The sequence below is a fragment of the Primulina tabacum genome, chromosome 4, assembly GCF_025594145.1.
Source record: "Primulina tabacum isolate GXHZ01 chromosome 4, ASM2559414v2, whole genome shotgun sequence".
Classification (NCBI taxonomy): Eukaryota; Viridiplantae; Streptophyta; class Magnoliopsida; order Lamiales; family Gesneriaceae; genus Primulina; species Primulina tabacum.
The window spans coordinates 12,206,604-12,232,160 of record NC_134553.1 but is presented as its reverse complement, the minus strand read 5'-3'; the positions used below and the strand labels follow the sequence as shown (position 1 = coordinate 12,232,160).

The 25,557-nt window shown below is 36.1% G+C and overlaps 1 long non-coding RNA gene across 1 annotated transcript in view; it reads left to right on the top strand.

Moving 5' to 3' along the window:
• The first annotated feature begins 4,066 nt into the window (after window positions 1–4,066).
• LOC142541551 (uncharacterized) overlaps window positions 4,067–25,557 on the top strand; it is a 52,056-nt gene continuing 30,565 nt past the window's right edge. The window contains exon 1 of the long non-coding RNA XR_012819389.1: window positions 4,067–4,077. This is a non-coding gene — a long non-coding RNA (uncharacterized LOC142541551). The remainder of the gene's footprint in view (window positions 4,078–25,557) is intronic.

Below are 25,557 nucleotides of genomic sequence, written 5' to 3'. Positions count from 1 at the left end.
TGGCAATTACAAATCCTCTCGGGAATTAGAGGATTGGGTCTTGAGTATCTGCTTCATGAAGATACACCCATCCCACCGTAAATGCTTGATGCTGGAGAATCAACTCCCACAGTGAATCCGATGTTCGTCACGTGGACCAGGCAAGATCAATTACTCTTTTCCTTCCTATTAGCATCAATGGTGGAAGGTGTTCAAAGCCAGATGATAGGCTGTAATACTACTGCACAACTTTGGTTGCGAGTCACTCGATTGTTTGCCTCCAGATCAAAGGCTCGGGTTATGCAATTTAAACTTCAGTTGCAAACATTCAAGAAGGGTGGCCAAACCATGAAGGACTACTTGAGCAAAATGAAGACCTATGTTGACATGCTTGCAGCACGTGGTCATCCCATCTCTGAGGAAGATCATGTTCTCTATATTCTTGGAGGTTTTGGGATTGAGTATGAATCAATTGTTGTTCATATTACCTCCAGATCTGAATTTTTGTCTGCTGCTGATGCTAGTGCGCTTCTTCTTGTTCATGAAGGACGTATTGATTCCTATAATATCACTACGGACAATCCGATCCCTCCTGCCGCTGCTCATGCCACTGTTTTTTCTCAATCCAAAGGTCGTGAGAATACTTATACTCATACTTCTTCTCGTGGCCGTGGCCGCTCCTTCAGAGGAGGTGGTAGGAAGAATTGGAACCAGGCCAATGCTCGTCCGAAACGTCAAATTTGTGGATGTTCCAATCATATTGCAGAAAAATGTTTCTATCGGTTTGATAAAGATTTTGTCCCGCAGCACAGAACCTCTGGATCTTCTCACACACGAGACACTAATTATTCTCCTACGGCTGCGATGGCTATGAAATAACAGGAGGTGCTCAATGATTACTGGTGGTTCCCTGACTCAGGAGCTTCTCACCATGTCACAAATAACCTTGCCAATCTCACAATTGGTTCTGAACATACTGGTGGAAGTAAAGTCCTAATTGGTAATGGATCATGTTTATCTATTTCACATATTGGAGCTTCATTTTTTGACTCTCACACGAACCTTGGCACACATACTTTTCACCTACATAACATGCTTCGAGTTCCTGGTATCACTAAAAATCTTATCAGTGTAAGTCGTTTTGATCTTGATAATAATGTCGTTTTTGAGTTTTATCCTCGTGTTTGTGTTGTGAAGGATCTAGCAACACGAACTCCGCTCCTCCAAGGAACTCTGCATAATGGCCTATACAGATTTCATCTTAGCAAATCCAATCGAGTAGTTCCTCCAGAAGCCTGTCTCAATTTCTCCTCTGATTCTCCAGCCAACATCCTTCATAATCAAGTGCCCTAGCCACAGCCTACTCCTAAAGAGGATTCATCCTCCTTGCAGCGATGGCATTATAGATTAGGACACTCATCTTTCCCTACTGTTAAGCAAGTTTTATCTAGTTGTAATACCCATTTTTTCAATGATAATGACACTCTTTGTGCGGCATGTGAATTGGGCAAAAATCATAGATTACCTTTTTCAACATCTCGCACTGTTTATTCCGCACCTCTTCAATTAATTGTCTCTGATGTTTGGGGCCCTGCCCCTAATATTTCTACAAATGGTTATCGATATTATGTTAGCTTTGTCGATGCCTATAGTCGCTTTACTTGGATATTCTTTATCAAACAAAAATCAGAGGTCTTTCGAGTGTTTCAAAACTTCAAAACCAATGTTGAGATTCAGTGCAATAATAAAATTAAAGCACTTCAAACAGATTGGGGGGTGAGCTTCGTTCCTTGAGTCCCTTGCTACAAAAATGGGGTATTGCCCATCGAGTTTCCTGTCCACACACTTCTCAACAAAATGGGATTGTGGAAAGAAAACATCGTCATATTGTTGATATGGGTCAATCTCTTCTTGCTCATGCACATATGCCACTTGAATATTGGGATGATGACTTTTCCACTTCGGTTTTTCTTATTAATCATCTGCCTACCACAGCTACTCATGGTCATGTCCCTCTTACTCGGCTGTTTAATATCTGTCAAAATTACAATTTCCTTCGAATTTTTGGTTGCCTATGTTTTCCATATCTTCGAGTTTATAATTCTCACAAGTTTGCCTTTCGTTCTAAACCATGTACTTTTATTGGTTATAGCAGCAAACACAAAGGCTATAAATGCCTCAGTACTGATGGGAAAATTTATGTTACTCGACATGTTAAGTTTGATGAAGGTGTCTTTCCTTTTTCTCACAAGCCACCCTCACTGTCCACCACTTCCCCCAACTGTTCCTCTACTCCTCTTCTTTTGTCCACCCCACCTTCCTATATTCCTTCACCTCTTTTTTCTCCACATACACCCAATCCGCCTAATGACCCATGTGATCCACCTGGACCAGTTCCCATATCTTCTGATCTTTCTCTGTCCATTGACAGGTGTTCTGTTCCTGTTCCACATAATCTTAGGTCCTCTGATCCATTACCAGCTAGTACTCATCCTATGGTTACTCGATCCAAAGCTGGGATTTTCAAACCAAAAGTTCTTACGGTACATCAACCCACAACCAGTGAACATGTCCATCTTTGTGATGCTTTATCTAATACAACATGGTACAATGCTATGCGAGAGGAGTATTCTGCCCTCTTGCGTAATCACACATGGTCCTTGGTTTCACCTCCAGCTAATGCATCTATTATTGGTTGCAAATGGGTCTTTAAACTCAAGACAAACTCTGATGGTTCCATTGCTCGCCACAAGGCTCGACTCGTTGCTAAGGGTTATTCCCAAGTTGCTGGTTTTGACTTCTCTGAAACGTTTAGTCCGGTTGTTAAACCCACTACTATTCGTCTTGTTTTCACCATTTCCTTGACCAAGCAATGGTCCATTCAACAGCTATATGTTAACAATGCATTTCTTAATGGCTCTCTTTCTGAGACAATTTATATGCAACAACCTCCGTGGTTTGAACAAAAGAAGGGTGATACTACATTGGTCTGCCGATTGCATAAGGCAATTTATGGTCTTAAGCAAGCACCTCGTGCTTGGTTTGACAAACTAAAATCAGCCTTACAACAGATGGGATTCTCTGCGTCCAAAGCCCACCCCTCATTATTTGTCTATTGCTGTTCTGTCTCCATTATCTATGTTCCAGTCTATGTGGATGATATTATTGTCACAGAAAGTGATCCTCATTCAATTGCTACTCTCATTACCAAGCTGGACAGTCAGTTCTCACTAAAACATTTGGGCAACTTATCCTACTTCTTGGGCATTGAAGTCACCAAGCTCCCAAACAGCTCTTTTTTCTTTGTCAAACGAAGTATGTTCAAGATCTTCTTCACAAGACAAAAATGCACAATGCCAAGTCTCTGCCAACTCCCATGATTACCAATCTTAAACTAACGGCCAAGGAAGGTGATCCGTTTGATGATGTCAAACTCTATCGAAGTACAGTCGGTGCTTTACAATATCTGACCATCACTAGGCCGGATATTGCTTTCAGTGTCAACAAGGTTTGTCAATTCATGCAAAATCCTCTCCAACAACACTGGAAAGCTGTCAAAAGAATTCTTTGATATCTCAGTGGGTCTCTGCATTATGGCATTCATCTTACTGCTTGTGCTCGCTTATCTCTCAGGGGTTTTTGTGATGCAGATTGGGGAAATGATCCGGATGACCGTCGCTCCACCTCTGGTTTCTGCTGGTTTCTTGGAACTTCTCCAATTGCTTGGAGCTCCAAGAAACAACAGGTTGTTTCCCGCTCTAGTACGGAAGCTGAATATCGGAGTTTGACCCATGCTACAGCTGAGTTGTTGTGGCTTCGATCTCTTCTCACAGAACTACATATTCCCCTCAATGATACTCCAACTCTCTGGTGTGACAACTTGAGCACTATTGCCCTTAGTGCCAATCCTGTCCAGCATTCCAAGACCAAATACTTTGAACTCGACTTGTATTTTGTTCGTGAAAAAGTTTTATCTAATGCTCTATTTGTTCATCATGTTCCAACTTGTGATCAACTTGCAGATGTCCTTACAAAGCCATTATTTGCTGCCTACTTCACCAAGTTTAGATCCAAGCTCAGCGTTGTGCTTAATCCCTCGTTGAGCTTGCGAGGGCAAGTTAAGTAATACATCCAGCTACAAGAGTTCATCATCACACTCTTACTCACATGCTTGAGGTCACATGTGTGGGTGTCTCTAGAAGCATGTAGAAGAGCCTAACAAACTAACAGAATTTATTCTCTCATTGGTTAATTTGTTAAGCTATTTTTATATCTCCTACTCTTGTATTTAAACCCATGTAATTACCCATTACTGTACAGTGAAATATACACAAAATTATTCATCATGTTTTGCTATTTTTAGATTTCTATCTATGGGAAAGAGCTGAAAGAAGACTTATGTTAAGCTCACATTCATGAATTTTTCGATTCATTAACACATCAAAAAAAGAAGATGTTAATATTTAAATAAACTTATAACTTCTCTCATATTAGCTTATGATCATTAGACTTGAATACAAGAAATACAAGCTACATTCAAGTATTGACAGCCTAAAATGCATTGAAAACTCATGAATTATGCAAAATATAAAATGGAGTAACTTTGCACAACTAATATCAATCAATAATATATAACAAGAAAGCAACATATATGCATAATTACAATAGAGGTAAAAGGAACTATAAATCCATTGGTTTGAGTGTTCTTTAAACCATTCAACACTATTGAAGCAACAATAAATTTTAAAATTATGAAAAGAAATAATGATGAAGCAAAACATGATTATTTGTTCTTGGTCAAATAAAATCTCGAAAAAAAAAAACAACAAAAGCAACATTAAGGATAGTCAACAAATAAACTCATAACTGCAAAATAAACACACACTTAGGTCTATTGATCAATCCCTTAGACCGTTTCACAAATTAATGTAGTCTTAAAATACTATAATTGATAATCACCAAAATGTTTCCCCGTCATAAGTTCCAAAAACACATACCAAGACCATTTATGGATTCAATGGACTTTTTCTTAAGCTAACCCTGCCGTCATGACCGACAGACCGAGCTTCAAGAACAAACTTATTTTGTTGGGGTAATCCACCAAGAACTTCGCCACACACACCTTCTCATCTAAAGTTAACTTAGGAATGGTACGTAATGTGTCCAACACACTGTCCATAGCATTTGTTATCTGTGATTCAGCTAACTTCTTTTTAGCTGTCATTTCTTTTAGACACTGTATCTTTTATGATGTTTGCTAAGTTGTTGATTGCAAGAACAAAATGATCGTCAGTTTCAATTATTTGATTGCATTTCTTTGACTTCTCCTTCGTATCTTCACTTTCATTGGATGGTGGGGTGTGAGTTATAGAAATTGATTATCCATCTCCTTCCATGGGACGATAAATGTCTTCCACGCCAACTTCCATATCATTCAGCACTTGCTCTGTCATGTTTAACACACCTTGGACAACAACTAAAAAAGTCTCCACTAGGCCATATGTTGCCCTATCATTACCAAATATTTCACACCAGTCTTGATAGTGTGGCCACCGTGTGTATGGCATAACTCGAACACCATTGTCCACCTGCAACATATTTTTCAATAATATCACGTAAATTTTAAAATATGAATTTTAAAAGTTTGAGTGAAATATGCTACCTTCAATAGCGCTTCCCATTCCTTGTTTGTAGCATCAACCACGTTCTCTGTGTCATTCCAACCAATACTCTTTTGGCTAACATCGAGGACAAACAACTATAATTTTTCTTCTAGACGTGGATTTTGGAAGTTATATGAGGATGCTTGTGTATATCAGTATATGTGAACGCACTCTTCATGGCCGATTCCAATAAAGGTAAGTAGCCATTACAAAATCCGTTCTCACTTTTATAACCTTCGGTTATTACATCTTTCAATGCTAGAACTAGAATATCTTCCTAAGGAGCTATCCAATTACTCTGTGACGTACAATTTTTTACCTTGGCAAGTTACATTTCCCGTTGTTGCCACGCTATCCATGGCTTCAAATATTCAAACGATGTATTCCCACAAAGCGTAAAACCAAACATCCAGTTACATACGACAATGAATATTATATGTTGCACAGAATAAAATGCTTTAGAAACAAATTCTTGGTATAGTATTTCCAATTTAACAGAAAATGGTTGCTAAAAGACATTAATGCATCCACAATTACAAATATAGGCAAACATGTCCAGAAAATAAATTGCAAACAAATAAAGTTTACAAAGACACTACAATAACAACAAATGTTTTTTCTTAATTGTGGTACTTTGACATCGCAAAGTTATCTCTCCACATATCCCACACATCAGAGAAAGATAAATTCTCAATGAAATCATAAATTCTGTTTGGGGAGGTGGGCTTAGTGTGTCCTTTTACAAGTCCTCAACAAGATAGTCCGCCATCTGCGATCAAATGAAATTGTGTAACAAAATGCAAGCTATTATGATTCTATTTTGAGTTTTCAATGGGTTGAAAAAAGGATTTTGAAGGGTAGCCCATCTTTTCTAAAGCAAACCAAAAGCTCCTTCGATCATGTTCTTAGCTTTGTTGTGTCTCCAATCGCAGAGCTTTTTATAATTATGTGGGGGCACTTGTGCGATTGCCCCGAGCATCTCTATGGTACAATACTCTTCTATACAGAGTCACGAATCCTTGGACATTTGTGTGTCCGTTGTCACACAAATATTAACAACCTACGTACGATTAAAATCACATATTTTGTTAAACAATTTAGTGTCATAGAAATTTATAAAACATTAAAATAGTATATTAAAATGACATCATAATATTAAACCAAATATTTTAACCTCTTTCAACTTTGAGTTCATCAGCACAAGTTAAGGCATCACGAAGAACTCTTGCATCTGTTGCCGATCTTTCCCATCCACACAATGCATAAATGAAGTTCATATCTCGGTTGCACACCCCCAACACATTCACTGCAATGATTTTTTTTCTAGTTCTATACTTTCTTTTTTCCAGAATTTTGGACGTGAACGTTTACATATGTACCGTCCAATGCACCAACACAGCCCAACACTATAAAATTTATGCGTATAAAAATGATAGGTCAATGTTAGTATTACATAACAGTATGCTTAACAGATCCTTCTTGTATTGTGACATTGCCAAAAAGTAAAAGTATTCAAAAAATGTAAATATTACCTTGAACCACTTCCATCTCTTGTCAGTGCAAGTGTCAGTGACTGTGGAAGGCTTCACAAGCAATATAGTATGTAACTTGAGGACCGAGACTAGAAATTCATGGCAATGAACAATGATTGTTTGACCGCTTCGTACATAATCATGATCAATAATTCGATTTTTCTTATAATGTGCTAAGAAAAAGACAAAAAAATTTCCACATTCTCTTCAATCCTTACATATCTAGAATCTCCCATCCCCTCGACATGGGTTAGCAAATAACATGAATGTGCAAATTAATTTATATTCATCCTAAAATTCGCCACACATTGAACATCTCATGTTTCGATAATCCTATGCAAATGATTTATTTGTGCATTTATTCTTTTAGTCATGGTGTACGAAGATGATGTTCTATGTACTTGACGTCGTCTTCTTGCAAGTAATCTCATACGAATGTCGTAATAAAAGATGTACTATAAAATGGTACAAATCATCATTTGGTGCAATAGAACGAAGAGTCTAATGTAACGACGCCTACCAGTTCATTTTGCATACTTACTTCCAAATATAACAAAAGTAAGAAAGAACTATTTTTTTTTTTCAAAAGCATAAATATAACTCAGCACAAATTGGTTAAGAAAATTTAACTACAGTATATGTGTTCAATTTTCTCCAATAAAAGAAAATCAACTTAGTTGGACAACATATGAATGTGCATTAGTGAGATTTCATTAAAAAAATTTCTATGTAACATAACAAGAAGAAATCAAGCAAAAATGAGGAGATAAATATTTCATTTCAACTAAATAGGATATTTTTAAGTTTACCGATAAAGTAATAACAAACAACTACCATAAAGAATATGTCAATAAATTGCTATGAATCTACTATAACTGCTATTGTTGAACAAATGTAAATTGATTGCAAGGAAAAAATACAACGAATAACTAACAAAAGTACAATTTTCTTTTACGTCCATACTATTTTACACGACAAGAAAAGGCCTCCACAAAAAATAAAAAATTTATTAAAAAGCTTTACACGTAATTACCTAATTCAAGCACACATAAAACATAAGAAAATAAAATCTACTTTCCTCCATGAAATTATGAAACCCAACTCAAATTATTCGCAAACCAAAGAACCTATTAAGAGCTTTCTTCATTAGAAGCATATAATTTACGGCTAGGTGGAATAATCAAATTTTCAGAAAATAAAATGAGAAGCATATAATTTACGGGATGTAAGTAAAGAGCTGATATTTCGAGTTGACAATTTGAAGTTACTGTTACAACTTTGAAAATAAAATGTTTGAGGATTATAATATGTTTTTGAAGTGAAAAGGGAGTTACTTTACTCCAATGATAATATGGCTCATCGGTTCTAGGGTTCCGATTTCGGACCAGTTCCGGATCGGATGATGCCAGAACCGGTCGGAACCGGTTCCGAGCCGATTTAAATCTTGTAACCAATCCAATCTTGGACCGGTTCGATGACTTTTAGACCGGTTCCGGTTCAGTTTATACCTGTTCTGAGTTCTTTGTCCAAATATTATTGTTTTTAGTATATAATACTTTTATAGATGAACATTTTTATTTAGTATTTTGAGTTGAAACAATACTGAATAATCATAAAAATAAAATAATTGAAAGATTGATTTTACAATTGAAAATCTAAAATTCATCACAATTTATTAAAATATATTTTGAATATTCCGGATCATCATCAGAACTTGAGTTTTGAAATTCATCAATTGTGCCAACAGTCCTATTCTTTTTTCCGGCTGCGAACAAATCTTGTATGCATGTTAGCATGTAAAGTGTTTTTGACTTTAAATTAATTATTTGTTCACCAATGATCCTTCCACATACTGAAAATGCTGATTCCGAAGCAACACTTTAATTTTGAATTGGTAGGACATCTCTTGCAATTGCAGCTAACACTGGATAAAGTTTAGAATTTAGTTTCCACCAATCAACAACATCAAAATTCTCCAGTAGTCTCAATATATTGGCTCAGATAAATTTGGATCTCATTGTAATTGGTTGTTGTCATCGATTTTCCTTTGAAATTTTGTCGTCTCAAACTTTGAAAGAAGTTCAGTGCTCCAATTTTGCTTTTATATGTCAGCATCTCCTCTGGCTGCGCACTCGATTCATCACATTGTTCACTAGCATACAAATCAAACAATTCTTGAAGAGAATGCATGATTGACTTCTTTTGATCGTCAACATTATTCCGAAGATATTTAGCATAATATTCAAAAAAACACGTCTAATCCTCCTTGATTTTGAGTAGGATCAAGTAATGTTGCTAAACCATGCATAATTGGGATAGTTTCCCTAATATTTAAAAATTTGTTTTCTATATTTGAAACAAAATCACGCATAACAGAATCATCATGATATTCAATAAATTTATAAAACATATTGAAAAGCAAAGGTAGAAACATGGTTGAAGTAGGGTATTTAATGTTAGAAAATTACTTGGTTGCTTCTTTAAAATTTTCTAACAAAGAAACACATTTACTCAAAATATTCCAATCATCATCAGTTAGCATTAAAGATTCTACTGCAATATTATTGTAAAATGGAGTAACTAAACTTGAAAACGTAATAAAATATGAAGCAAGTGATATAAAGAATTCCATCTAGTTTCAACATGAAAAGGAAATTTTTCAAATTTAATTCCGTTTGATTCGACTAGTGTCTTCAAGTCACGTCTATATCTTCTTTCACGTAATAATTTTCCACATAATTTGAATTTTTTATTACAGTGGACATATACTCATCACATGCACATTTAACACATTAAACTTGATAATATGACATGCACATCTAACATGAAGCAAATTACCATCTAAAATTGGTTTTAGTGAATCTTTAAGATATTTAATTGCAAGAGTATTGGCACTCGCATTATCTAACGTGATCGACATTATTTTATTTTGTATGCCATAAATCTTAACAACATTTAAAACATATCTAGCTATAGTGTATGCATTGTGTGACGATTCTAAATAATCTAGTGCTAAAATTCTTTTTTGCATAGTCCAAGTTTAATCTATCCAATGACATGTAACAACAAGATAAAATTCATATTTTAAATTAATTCAAATATCAATTGTAAACTAACTCTACAAAAATATTTGAAAGATGTGATTTTAATGTTTTTTATATTCTTTATAAATATCAAAACAATATTTATTAAGTGTGTGCCTAGAAATATTGTGAAACCAGGTTGAATAGTATTAGTAAATTCAACAAAACCTTCTTGTTCAGCTATTGATAAGTGTAAGAATTGCACTTAATTTATATGTTAATTCATTTGATTTATGTTGGTTTCAAACAGAATTTTACACTTGGTTTTTGTTGCGTTTGTGTCGTGCAGGGGATAAACAACTGTTGGACGGCTTAAAGCAAACAGATGTGTTTTTAAGCGTGAAAATGCGATAGACGAGAGCTGCAGCGCCACAATGTAGCGCCGCAGTGCTCATTAGGCCGAGGAACGAGCGCCTAGGCACTACCCAACAAGCGCCGCGGTGCCTTATTGCCGAGGAATGAGCGCCTAGGCGCTGCCCAAGAAGCACCGCGGCGCCTCAAATGCGAAGATCAAGCGCTGCGGCGCTTACACTCATGAATGACGGGCGCCAACGCCGCGGTGCTAATGGCGGCGAGAACATAACAAATGGGCTTTCATTTAAGGCTCGGACGCGGAAATATAAAGGAAAGGAGGGTTCAGAAGAAAAAGAGGCCGTTTTCGGAGAGAAAAACACACATGAGAGCAGGAGCGAACACAAGACGAAGATCCGGAGTGCGAAGATCGATCACAAATACGAAGAACAACGGATCTGGAGACAGAGACGACACTTCGGATTTGTCATTTATTCTTTCGCTTTTATATTTTACTGTGTTGCGATATCTAAAACTTTAAACATTTGTTGTTTTTATTTAGAATTCGTCATGAACTAATTTTCTAGTCTAGAGAATGCTGTAGCTTTGTCGATACGATGATTTGACGCGGTTGTTTATATGATTGAATTCCGTTTGGTTTAATTGTGTCTCTTGTTTTTATTCACTGCAATTTACTGGCCATAAATTGTGTGTTGTTTGATTAATTCTACAACACGGGAGAGGGATTAGATTATAGATCATTAGAGACACATCGTTGAATGTTTATATCATTTGGAAGGCGTATAACTTTAGCGAGGCTTAATGAGAACATCGTTTACATTTATCAATAAAACTTAGATTTTTATTAGGAATGTTTGAATCAAAGTTTGATTGATACAATTTATTCGTCACTTGGGAAAGGGGGAATAAAATAATTAAGTGTTATTGGTCATTAAATAATTGGAATTCATTAATATAAATTCAATCGGGAATAATTATCGTGGAAACTTAGTGAAATCATTCCTATAGATATTTTCTCTCAGTGATATTTCTCCATTCGGTGTTTAGTTTAATTATTTATTTGCAATTAAGTTGTTTTTAAACAAACCAAACTACTTTTGATTTTTCTAAATAAACTTGGGACTATTTTAATTACAACCACTGATATACGTTTATATACACACTCCTCGTGGGATCGACACTTGTACTCCAAAATACATTTTGCTATAATTTGACGTCGTGCGCTTGCGAGCAATTAATAAAACATGCAAGATTTGATAACAAACTTTACGATGGCTTTTGAAGAAATTTGTTTGGTAATTGTGAAATCTTTACCACTTGAAGGATTAATTTGTTGTTGTATTGGTTCCCTACCGAATGGTTGTACCATATCAGGGTCAAGTTTATGTAACTTAACTAAATGTTTTTTCAAAGTGCCGGTACCACCGGAACCACCATCCGTTCTATTAGAATATCTTGTTTTGCAAATTTTACATACGGCAAAAGAGTTACTCGTACCTTGTTGTTCAATATCGAAGTGATCCCAAACTTTGCTTCATTTTGCACGGGCTGTCGTCGTGCTCGTTGACATTGTGTTGCTTGCTCGGGTAGACGATGGCGTCCCTACATCTTTGTTGGGAGTTCCATGCCTTCTTCATCCTCGTGGCCAGGTTCGACTTCATCAAAGTTCGGAATGTAGCCAAAATGTTCACCAAAGTCGGAAGCATATTCGCCTCCACTACCACCATGGTTTGAAGATGATGCCATTGAAATTCGAATTATTTATATGAGTAAATTACGAAATAGTAAATAAATAACAATAAACAGAATATTGATTATAGATAAAATTATAACACGATTATTGAATATATTTGGAGAAATTATAGCAAAGAAAGATATTGATTGTAGAGAATTGTAACGTTGAGAGAAAAATGATATTTGAAATATTAAAAATGACATGTATTTATAGGTGATTTTTGGGTGAAAAAAATATATATTTTCAATAAGGCCCCCAATTTTGCAAAAAAAAAATGCAGAATGGCTACTGAAATCTGAAGATTTTGGGCCAATGGCTGCATTTGCAACTGTTGGCCCAAAGGCATTTTTTTTTAAATTTTTTTAAATTTCGGGTTTCGGGTCTGGTTCCGGGTCGGATCCGGTTACGAACCGGAATCGGTTCGAGACCGGATCCGAAACCAGTTGAACTGGTTCAGAACATGCTGAACCAGTTCAACCCACCAAACAATAAATTGTACACGGTTTCGGGTACGGTTCATCCTTACCAGATCCGGTTCCGGGCTTAACGGACCGGTTCTGGGTCGGTTCCTGCCCGAACCGGTCCGTTAAACATGCCTAAAGCGTTGGCTATCAAGACCGTAGATTCTTGAAAGAATTGTTTGACTTTGAATGAGTGGTAGTTTTTATTTGGTTTTCCAAAATTCACTATTCATAATTGTTGTGAATCGTGTTTCCTCGTGTCCAAATGCAGCAAAAGTTTTAAAAATTTTAAATCTTGACATTCAAGATATTGTTTGAGCACTCATATGGTTTTATTATAATAAACATGCATAGGATCTTTAAAAACTTTTATCCTTAGTGAATTTTCACTTGGCTCCAACTATTCCGGTATAAGCGAACGTAGCTCTTGTTGTAAGTCTCACGTACGTTCTTCAAATCTTCTTTCTTCAATCTTCGAATCTGGTCTACGACCGGATAACTTGTTCCTCTTTCCTAACGTGCACTATAAAATCAGAAGAAAATTTACGTTGATACGGTGGCCAAAAACAAGCAGAGTTGGAGGAGGTGATTTTCGAAAATCCCTTGGCTTGGAGGCTGAGGTTTCGAAAATTATGCGTTAATTGTGTTTAACCCTAAACCTAATACACATATATATAAGCTTAGGGTCTATTAATTAAATTAAATACTTAATGGGGTTAATTAGTTAATTATTCTAGTTCAACTTGTTTAATTAATTAATTAATCCTTTTAAAGTCCAATTAAGAACCTTAATAATTTTTATGTAGGTCTTGTACTCCTACAAGCTTATAATACATTCACTCATTACATTTAATTTAAATCCTTTATAAATTCAACATTTGAATTTAATGTTTAAATTATAAATTCAAATACTTGAATTTATCACCTCCAAAATTTAATAGTCATAAATTCAACTACTTGAATTTATTTCTCAATGTTTTCTATAAATTCAAAGAGTTTAATTTATTATCTCAATGTTTTATATAAGAATTTATTGTCTCAACGTGGACAAAATAATCCAGTACTTGTGTGACATTCAATGGTTCAGGAATACTGCTAACCGTGAAGTTCACAACTATTTGTGATTCAGGACATAATATTCTATTCGGGCTTACCCTAATTTGCCTCATTCTATGTATCAACAATTGATCATGAGAATGTCAAAAATCATATTTCGGATTAAACCCATCAAATCGTGATAAAAGGGTTTAGTAACATCGTCCCATGATTCCATATGTATAACTGGTAGTGCCTGCAAGAACCAGTCGGTTATGATTAACGTAGAGTACAATCTCTTCATCTCATATATCCCGATCGAATCTTCAACTATTGGTTTATCGAGGGTTGTATAAGAATTCGATAACTATGTGACACATCTTCGAGAATAAATGGTGGCATCACATGTACAATTAGAGAAATCCTTCTCTAACGTATATTTCATATCATGGCCAGAGATTCCATGCACTATTATTTCATCAGATCGCACAGGATATCCACACCCGTAGGTGAGCGGTGAATTCCCGATTACAATGCACTGGCTACTACATATGTCACAACTGTACTCAATCTCGCCACCTGATGACCCTCCTGGAGTCAGTAAATGAGTCAAAGCACAACCCTAGCATATAGAGCCTCAGTGTTATCTCAAGTCTCATAAGGACTAATGGTGTACAATCACAACCATGAACTTATCCTTTCGATGAATGATAATCACTTCGAAAGTCTTAAGGAGGGCAGTTCGATATAATCATCATATGACTACCTATCTGCGTGTTTGTACATCTCTATACCCTTACAAAGAAACATGAAACACAACATCACAGATGTTAATCTCGAGCTTAAGCGACCTTTATCCATGTCATAGAAATAGTTAATTAAAACCTCCTAATTTTATATTAATTTTGAAACGTTAAAAATTAAATAGTAAATATAAATAAATCAGTAGAGTCAGATCAAAAATTAGTGACACGGTTTTCATATAAAAATTTAGTGACACGGTTTTCATATTAGTGACACGGTTTTCAGTATAAAAATTAGTACAAAACCTTGAAAATCATGTATTAATGTAACGTCTGAAAAACCAACTTACGTAAACCGCATGCATGTAAATTATTTTAATTGCTTAATTGTTTTATTTAATTGATTTTAAATGCTAGCATAACATTTATTATATGATTAAATGTATGATTGCATGATTAATTGATAATATGACATGATTACATGAAATTAATGATTTTACCCGAATATTCGATAATAGGTAGGGGAGAGGAGACCGGGGACGACCAAGACAAAAATATGTATTTTTTATTAAATAGTGGCAAGGCTTCCTAATATGATTTAAAAATGATTTAGTTTTTCTAAAAATGTTGGAGTTCAAATTATTTTACGAGTCGAGCTCGATCTTTCCCGGTAATTCGGTTTTGGGCAAATAAGTAGTTTTAAAAGATCAAAAATATTATTTTATGGAAACTAATTTTATAAAATTTTATTATTTAATTAAATAAGTATTATTGGGCTCAATTTAATTAAATTAAGTAGGTCCAATTACCCTTAAGCTTGCAAGCCCAAAATCAAAGCCCATTAATATGTTAATTAATTATAAATAAGTTACGTAGGTCTACTAAACCTCACAATTCACCCACCCAATCAGCCGTGAATCACACCTTAAACACACAATAATTTCGAAAATTTGGAGGAAAAAAATGGCTTGTGTTCTTTGTCGTCCGGTCGTCCAACGTCGCACCCTCACCGAAGATCGTATATTCGAGCGTTTTAAACAAAAAGGCACGTTTCTTAAACCCTTTCAAACATCATTCAAATCATAAAATGTGTGTTTTAATTGATTATGCATGAAAAATGCTTGGGTTCAATTATTTTACGGTATGATACATATTTTCAACGTTTTTACGATTTTACGCTTGTTTTAAAAGAATCGTTATGAACCCAACGAACACGCTGTCAAAACATGATAAAATATATTGATTATGATCAAAAAATGATAAATTTAAAAGAAAAAGCCAGCTGGAACCATATGAAATAATAAAAGAGAAAACCGTGAGTTTGTGTGTTTTGGGCATAATGCAAGGATTCGGCCATGTTGCATGGGGTCATGGGGCTCGACCAGATCTGGGGGTTGGGTCCTAAGGGTCGTGGCTAGGTCCTAGGAAGAGTCCTAGCATGGCTAGGACTCGTATACCAGGCTGGGGAAGAGTCCACGAAAGCTAGGACTCTTCCCAAGCCTTTCCGCGTTCAGCTGATGCACAGGGGGCTGCAGCTCGGTTTGGGGCTTGGCTAGGTGGTCACCCAGGGTCCTTGGGTTATGGGCAGGGGTCAGGCTAGGGGCTGGAAGTGGCTGGCTCGCTACTGGCTCGAGGAAAAAAATGGAAACCGTGAGGGAGAACTTGAAACGCGCAGCTTGTGTCTTCTGATCCAAGGGGTTCGCTGCGTTAATTCCAGCGTCTGGGCTGCTCTGGATAGGGTCTAGACGTGTTCCAGGTATGGTTAGGGTCTGGTGGGCTCGGTGGTGGCTCGGCTGGAAGCGTCCTAGTGTCATTAGGAGTCTTTGAGCGTGAGTTGTAGCAGCGAGGAGTCTTGGTTGTGTGCAGGGGGAGAGTTGCGTGGTTTAGGGGTGGTTCGAGGGCCTGGGCTGGATCAGGCGGGGTCTGAGTGTGGTATAGCCTCGGTGAGGGTCAGTGCTGGTAGATGCTTATGGGGCTGTAAGGTTCTTAGAAGGAGTAGGAGTCCTAGTGCACCAAAACTCACGCGCACACCAAAGGGGTCAAGGGCAGTAGGCTTTTTGAGGGCCTAAGGTGCAGGTCATGGGCTTAGGCTTGGTCAGTAGGGTTCCTAAACAAGTTGGCTAGAGTTTGGCTCGAGATGGCTTGGGCGTTGCTCGAGTAAATTGGAGATGGCTCGGTATGTTCCTCGAAGGGTCAAAAATGAAAGTTAAAGAACTAAAATTGGAACCATGGGTACACGGGTGCGGTTCACAGCTCACAAGGGTAGAATAAATAATAAAAATGTTATGTTTAAAATTTTGGATCAAAATAATGAGTTTTGGATTTATCCGGGATTTAATCGCCTCACGAAATGTTAATTAAAGAATTAATTGAAAAGCCTAGTTTTATGCTTTATAAAATTATGAAAAATTATATTTAAGCTTAAATAATTATTTAAGGTAAGCCTATATCATTAAAAGTGAGAAGAATATAAAATCGAGAATTTTTACGCACAGAGGCAAAACAGTAATTTTACACTTAGGAAAATACGTAAACGCTTGGCAGCGTCCCGAAGGATCATAACACATGTTAAATGATATTTTATGATTTATTACGATGCTTTTGACGACAATATGTATTTTTTGAAAAGTTAGGCAATTTTTACTGTCTAAAATGCTATTTTTGGAAGTTATACTATTTTAAGATTTTAAAAGAAAAGGAAAATATTTTGAGGGATGTGAATTGAATGTGACGTATGATATATGATTTGTGGAAGATTCGTTTATGTTGAGAATGGTGAACTTACAACTTCATGGGGATGTCGTGAGGGAAAAAGGGACCATCTACGGGAAAAGGCCCAGAGGGAACCCATTTATGGGAAAAGCCCCAGAGAGAACCCGTCTATGGGAGAAGGTCCCCGAGGGAACCCTGACGATCGCATTTTCACGGTGGATCCTAGTGCACATCCCATGGGCCATGTGGAGCTGAAGACTGATCAACGACAGGAGGATAAAAGCTAGTCACTTTCAAGGATCAAACTTCACCCAAAGTAATAAATGATTGAAAGTTTTACAATTTTAATGATTTTATGATATATGATTTATGATGATTATTAAAGTTATTTTTAAAATGATTTATTTATTATCAAAGCTTATTTTAAATGATTTTTAAAATATTTATTTATGCTTAAAGTTATTTTAAAATGATTTTACGATTTATGATGCTAAAATGATTTTAAATTGCTTATTTATGTCAAAAATTATTTTAAATAAAAGTATGATTTTAACTGCATGTGTTTGTATATGTATTATTTGTTATCAATGTTTAGAATGTGTTGAGTCATTAGATTCACTAGGTTTGTATGATGCAGGATATGATGATTTATGGGAGGCGCTGACGATTGAGTGGATCGAGTGCAGCAATACACACCCGAGGGCCTTTATATTTTCCACACTAGCTTGTTAGATTAAAGATTTAAAGATTTTTTAATGATTTTATTAGAGATATTTTTATGTTTTATTTTATTGTTAGTTGATATTTTTAATGGTCGATTTATGAGTTTTTGGTTAGTCAATGATTTAATATTTATTTTATGCACTTGAGATTTCATATGTTAAATTATGATGATTGTTGATTATGTTAAGTTATTTTATTTAGTTCAGTATTTTAGAATTTATGATTTATGATTAGGAAAAAAAAGGTCGATGTCGTTTCAGTTGGTATCAGATCCAAAGTTTTTCCCAAAGTTTTGTGCACTGTCACTCCAAGAAGCTCAAGAAGTCATGCCTCAAATATGTGAGTTTTTACTGCTTTATATTTATTATGCTAGAATTCTTTTAAATGTTTATATGATGCATGATATAAATGTTAGTTGCATGGTGCATGAAAAATGATTAAATGCATGTTGGGTTAAGGAATTGATTGGGATAATGAAGAACTTAGAAGAAAATAGGGTGCATGCACTACTTGAGCTGGATTTAGGAGTCTACTTTGGAAAATTTTGGGCTAGAATTGCAATTTTCAAGATTTTGAGTACCGAATTGAATAGTAAGATTGAAGTTAGAGGTTGAGTTTGAGGTGGATGAGGGAGTCTAAGCTTTGCAATCGTCAAGTCAAGGAAAAGTTTGAGGACGAAATTCTATTTCGGGGGGAGAGGGGGGAGAATTGTAACATCCGAAAAACCAACCTACGTAAACCGCATGCATGCAAATTATTTTAATCGCTTAATTGTTTAATTTAATTGATTTAAATGCTAGCATAACATTTATTATATGATTAAATGTTTGATTGCATGATTAAATGATAATATGACATGATTACATGAAATTAAGGATTTTACCCGAATATTCGATAATAGGCAGGGGAGAGGAGACCAGAAACGACCAAGACAAGAATATGTATTTTTCATTAAATAGTGGCAAGGCTTTTTAATATGATTTAAAATTATTTAATTTTTCTAAAAATGTTGGAGTTCGAATTATTTTACGAGTCGAGCTCGATTTTTCCCGGAAGCCGGTTTTGGGCAAACAAGGAGTTTCAAAAGATAAAAAATATTATTTTATGAAAACTAATTTTATAAAATTTTATTATTTAATTAAATAAGTGTTATTGGGCCCAATTTAATTAAATTAAGTAGGTACCCTTAAGATTGCAAGCCCAAAACCAAAGCCCATTAATATGTTAATTAATTATAAATAAGTTACTTAGGTCTACTAAACCTCAAAATTCACCCACCCAATTACCCGTGAATCACACCTTACACACACACACAATAATTTCGAAAATTTGGTGGAAAAGAAAGGCTTGTGTTCTTTGTCGTCCGGTCATCCAACGTCGCATGCCTCACCGAAGATCGTATATTCGAGCGTTATAAACGCAAAGGCACGTTTTATAAACACTTTCAAACATCATACAAATCATAAAATGTGTGTTTTAATTGATTATGCATGAAAAATACTTGGGTTCGGTTATTTTCAATGTTTTTACGATTTTACGCTTGTTTTAAAAGAATCGTTATGAATCCAACGGACACGCCTGCCAAAACATGATAAAATATGATTGATTATGATCAAAACATGATAAATTTAAAAGAAAAAGCCAGCTAGAACTGTAGGAAAGAATAAAAGAGAAAAGTGTGAGTTTATGTGTTTTGGGCATGATGCAAGGACTCGGCCATGTTGTATAGGGTCATGGGGCTCGACTAGGTCTTGGGGTTGGGCTCCTAGGAGTTGTGGCTAGGTCCTAGGAAGAGTCCTAGCATGGCTAGGAATCGTGTACCAGGCTGGGGAAGAGTCCATGAAAGCTAGGACTCTTCCCAAGCCTTTCTGCGCTCAGCTGATGCACAGGGGGCTGTGGCTCGTTTGGAGCTTGGATAGGTGGTCCATTAGGGTCCTAGGGTGATGGTCAGGGGTTGGGCTAGGGGCTGGAGTGGCTGGGATGCTGCTAGCTTGAGGAGAAAAATGGAAACCGTGAGGGAGAGCTTGAAACGCGCAGCTTGTGTCTTCTGATCAAAGGGGTTCGCTGCGTGGGTTCCAGGGTCAGGGCTGATCTGGGTTGGGTTTGGGTGTGGTGTAGGGATGGTTAGGGTTAGGTGGGCTCAGTGGTGGCTCGGCTGGAAGCGTCCTAGTGTCATTAGGAGTCTTTGAGCGTGAGTTGTAGCAGCGAGGGATCTTGGTTGTGCGCAGGGGGAGAGTTGCGTGGGTTAGGGGTGGTTCGAGGGCCTGGACTGTGTCAGGCGGGGTCTGAGTGTGGTCTAGGCTCGGTGAGGGTCAGTGCTGGTAGATGGGTAGGGGGCTGTAAGGTTCCTAGAAGGAGTAGGAGTCCTAGTTCACCAAAACTCACGCACACACCAAAGGGGTCAAGGGCAGTAGGCTTTTCCAGGGTTTAAGGGGCTGGTCAGGGGCTTGTGCTTGGTCATTAGGGTTCCAAAATGAGTTGGCTAGGGTTTGGCTCGAGGTGGATTGGGCGTGGCTCGAGTAAATTGAGAGATAGGTTCGGTGTGTTCCTCGTAGGGTCAAAAACGAAAATTAAAGAACTAAAATTGGAACCATGTGTCCACAGGTGCGGTTCATGGTTCACAATGGTAGAATAAATAATAAAAATGTTATGTTTAAAATTTGGGATCAAAATAATGAGTTTTGGAATTATTCGTGATTTAATCGCATCACGAAACGTTAATTAAAGAATTAATTGAAAAAGCCTTGTTTTATGCTTTATAAAATTAAGAAAAATTATATTTAAGCTTAAATAATTATTTAAGGTAATGTCATCTCATTAAAATTTAGAAAAAGATAAAATCGAGAATTTTTACGTCAAGGGGCAAAACGATAATTTTACACTTAGGAAAATACGTAAACGTTTGACAGCGTCCCGAAGGATCATAACGCATATTAAATGATATTTTATGATTTATTACGATGATTTTGACGATAATATGTGTAACGTCCCGAAAATTTGAAGGTTCACGTGAACCACATGCATGCAAGTTATTAAAATTCTTAGTATTTTATTAAATTCTTTTAAAGCATGAAATGCATGTTTATTTTATTAATTTGTGTTTAATTGTATTCATGCATTTTATACATAATCATTGCATGGTAGAATTTATTTCATGAAATTTTAAGGGTTCATGCATTAAAGATTTTTAAGTTGCATTTCACGCTTGAACGAGGAGCGGAGACTGGAGAATTTTCAGGAAAATTATTTTAATACATGATTAATTTTCATAAATTAATATATGATGTTTTAAGTGGATTTTTCAAATAATGAGATTTTACCGGGTATTCTTATCCGCATGACTTTATTTTTAACGGCACACGAATTTTATCGAATTGGGGGACTTTTTAATGGTTCGGCTAATATTTCCAAAATAACGCGAAATATTTTTCGGAAATACTTTTGGAATTATTGGGCCCACTTTTGGATTTCTTGGGCTTAAAACTCTTTTATAAACCTTTAAAATACAATTGTGGCCCATTAACCTATCATTATCTGTTTAATTAACGCTTAAACACCATTTGCCCTAAACCTAATCCCATGTCAGCAGACACCCACCTCTTTCAGACTCCCACCCCTCGGTTTCATCACCCAGCAGCTTGTTCTTGCAAGAAACTTTCACCCGGGTCTCCATTTGCTTCGTTTTTGGTTCTTCCTCTTATTAAGGCATGCTTTGTATCATCTTTGCTGCATCATTCACGTTATATTACTGATGTACATGTATTTATACATTTAAACTTTCGATCCAGCATTGTATATGATTTATGCATTCTGTTTTTGAGTGTTCATACTATCCTTTGTTTGATACTCACGCTTTCTGGTTTTTAGTGCAAGGGGTTGCTGTTTTGTGAATGTTAAGGGGACGTTCAGGAGGGCAGAGCCAGGATCTGAAGTTGGCGTAAGGTTTGGACAGGTTTGGGAGGGGGCCGAGAGGTGTAGGAGGGAAGGTTTTCTCGTTTTGGGTTGGTGATTGGGGGAGAGGTCGAACCAGCGGCGCGAGGGCTAAACCGAGCCACGTACTAGGCCCTGGTGGGCTGAAGACACGGCTTGGAGAGGCTTGACAGCTGCTGGATCTGTCCTCACAGTAGTTCGATCAAGTCAAGCGCTAGGGGGAAGTCTCGGGTGAGAGTTTGGCTGTTTTGCGACTCTTCGCGGGTTGTAGCTTGCATGGTGCTGTGTTCGTGGGTATGTTAGGTTCAGTAAGATCTGGTCTTGGTCCCTAGCGGCTGGGCTCGAGGCTGGTTGGGGTGGTTAGCATGTTAGGGTCGAGATTAGGGGAATAATTTCACGGAAACTTGTTGCTGGAATTTCCGTTGGTTCAAGAAACTATGGGCCGGGTTTTAGAGTTTTTAGAGTCTTTTAGGTGTTTTAAGATATGGTAAAAATGTTGGGAAAGTTTCGGTTTAGTTTCTGTTCGATTCGGGTTGAAACCGGGACCCCGGTCAAAGTTTTAAAACGAATCGGTTAAGTGATATTTTTGAAGGATGGGAATTGGTTGTGACTGACGATGTATATGTATACGATGACATGAGGTATAATGAGCTGAGGCCCAGGCTCAGTGGGCGGGTAATGCTGTCGCTGATGTCCCCCGCCGCCGGGTACCACGGTTTTATAGATGGATCCATCGATAGAGCTGATACGAAAGTTACAACTAATGAACTGAATTCAATTAAAAGAAAATGGATACGTTTATGATGACATGATATGACATGATTTAACACTTATATGTTGATACGATGATACATGCTATGATTATTATCATGTTTTGAAATGACACGTTTACTTATACGATTTTTACTACAGACACGAAAGGTATGTTGATTATGCTATTTTTCACTGCTGTGTGCTATGTATATGTATTTGTTATTACTGATACAGGTGTGCTGAGTCTTTAGACTCACTAGGCGTGTCTGATGCAGGTGAGCTTGATGCTGAGGAGACTGGAGGTGCTGAACTCTGGGTAGGCAGCTCTGGTGCAGCGACACGACCCGAGGACCACATGTTTTCCGCATTATGATTTATGAGATTTGAGAGGAGATGAACTTTTTTATACGTTGACGATTTTAAGATTTTTATTCATTTACGTTTACGTTTGATTTTGGAGGAGTTTGGAAATTTTAAAACTACGCTATTTTTATTGTCAAATATTTAAGATCATTTTAAAAGTTATTTCGAAATTGCGAAGCTTTTATTTAAAAAAAATGTCCAGTAGAATTTTAAAAATGAGCGAGACGTTTCAATATGTATTTTTATGATTTTTGGAAAAGCCATGCAATTTTTACTGTCTAAAATTCTATTTTTGGAAGTTATGCTATTTTATGATTTTAAAAGAAAAGGAAAATATTTTGAGGGATGTGAATTGACTGTGACATATGATATATGATTTTTGGAGGATTCGTTTATGTTGAGGACGGTGAACTTACAATTTTATAGAGATGTCATGAGGGGAAAAGGCCCCAGATGGAGCCCATCTACGGAAAATGCCTCAGAGGGAACCCATTTGTGGGAAAAGGCCCCAGAGGAAACCCATCTATGGGAGAAGGCCCCCAAGGGAACCCCGACGATCGTATTTCCATAGTGGAGCCTAGTGCACACTTCCATGGGCCATGTGGAGCTGAAGACTGATTAGTCGACCGAAAGATAAAAGCTAGTCACTTTCAAGGATCAAACTTAACCCAAAATGATATATGATATATGATTTATGATGATGATTAAAGCTATTTTTAAAATGATTTATTTATTATCAAAGCTTATTTTAAATGATTTTACGATTTATGATGCTAAAATAATTTTAAATTATTTATTTATGTTCAAAAACTATTTTAAATAAAAGTATGATTTTAACTGCATGTGTTTGTATATGTATTATTTGTTATCCATGTTTAGAACATGCTGAGTCATTAGACTCACTAGGTTTGTATGATGCAGGATATGATAATTTATGGGAGGCGCTGACGATTGAGTGGATCGAGTGCAGCAGTACACACCCGATGACCTTTATGTTTCCGCACTAGCTTGTTAGATTAAAGATTTAAAGATTTTGTTAATGATTTTATTAGAGATATTTTTATGCTTTATTTTATTGTTAGTTGATCTTTTTAAAAGTCGATTTAAGAGTTTTTGGTTAGTCGGTGATTTAGGATTTATTTATGCACTTGAGATTTCATATGTTAAATTATTATGATTGTTGATTATGTTAAGTTATTTTATTTAGTTTAGTATTTTAGAATTTATGATTAGAGAAAAAAGGTCGAGGTCGTTTCAGTTAACATATAATATTTGAGTACTAAACGTTTCAAATATAACACTATTATATAATTTTTGAGTATTCAAACATGTATAAAAAATGTTGGTATTAATGATACGTTTTTTCAGATGAAAATTAGCACAAAACATTAAACATATGATATTTCAGTATAAACTTTTTCAGATCGATAATAATATATAATATTATAGCACACAACAAGTGTAGTAAGTATTAAAATTAATATTGATTGTTTCAATTTTTAACTCATAATTTTATATTTTGCATCATATCTAAAACAATTTATTCTATAATATCATATATATTTTCATATTTTGTACCGAATTTCATCCGAAAAATAATTGTGGCCTCAGAGAGTGCAGAAACATTTCTGTGTGAATCAAGAACTATAGAAAACATTTCGATATAACGAGAACTGAACACTTATTTAACTGTACTGTTAGAAATTAAAATCAAGTCTCCCAAAACTAATGTCCATTATTTAATTTGATAAAAAATTTATTAATAAAAATTGAAATAAAGAAAGTATCAGAGCTATCGGATCACGCCACGTGAACCAGCTCTGGAAAATGGATGCAAACCTATTTATATTCCACGATTTATTCCCATATGTGTTCCGCATCTTCTCTCTCATCCTCTCTCTGTTCCGCGAAATTGTCGTCTGCAAACCCTAAACCCTCGTTGGTATGTTCGATCTGCTCGTCTGTTGATCTTTTTTTCTTGATATCTAGGAAAGAATCTGGGAAATGGCGAGTTCATCCACCAGCAACGTGTACGTTCACGTCATTGAAGACGTTATCAACAAAGTACAGCGATGAATTCATCCTCTCTATATTCCCCTATATTGTAGTCCGCAAAACTTAACCCTCATTGGTTTGTTCAATCTGCTCATCTGTTGATCTTGTTTTTTATTTCCAAGAAAGAATCTGGGAAATGGCGAGTTCATCCACTAGCATCGTGTATTGATTCTTCAACATTTTCATCAAAAATAACAATTTATATTTTCATCAAAAACAACATGCATTGATTATTCATCATTAAGAGTACATTTATTAAATATTCTATAAGCCTTACTAACTGATTAGTAACCAAGAAATTATCCTTCGTCTAATGTAACATCGAAGGCAGTTAACTGGTTTTTGCCATTATTGTGAATAAAGCACTTACACCCAAATATTTTGAAGTGTGAGACCATACTTTTCTTTCCATGTCAGATGTCGTATGGTGTTTTCAAATGATTTTATTAATCATCGATCTGTTCTAAGTGTAACACAT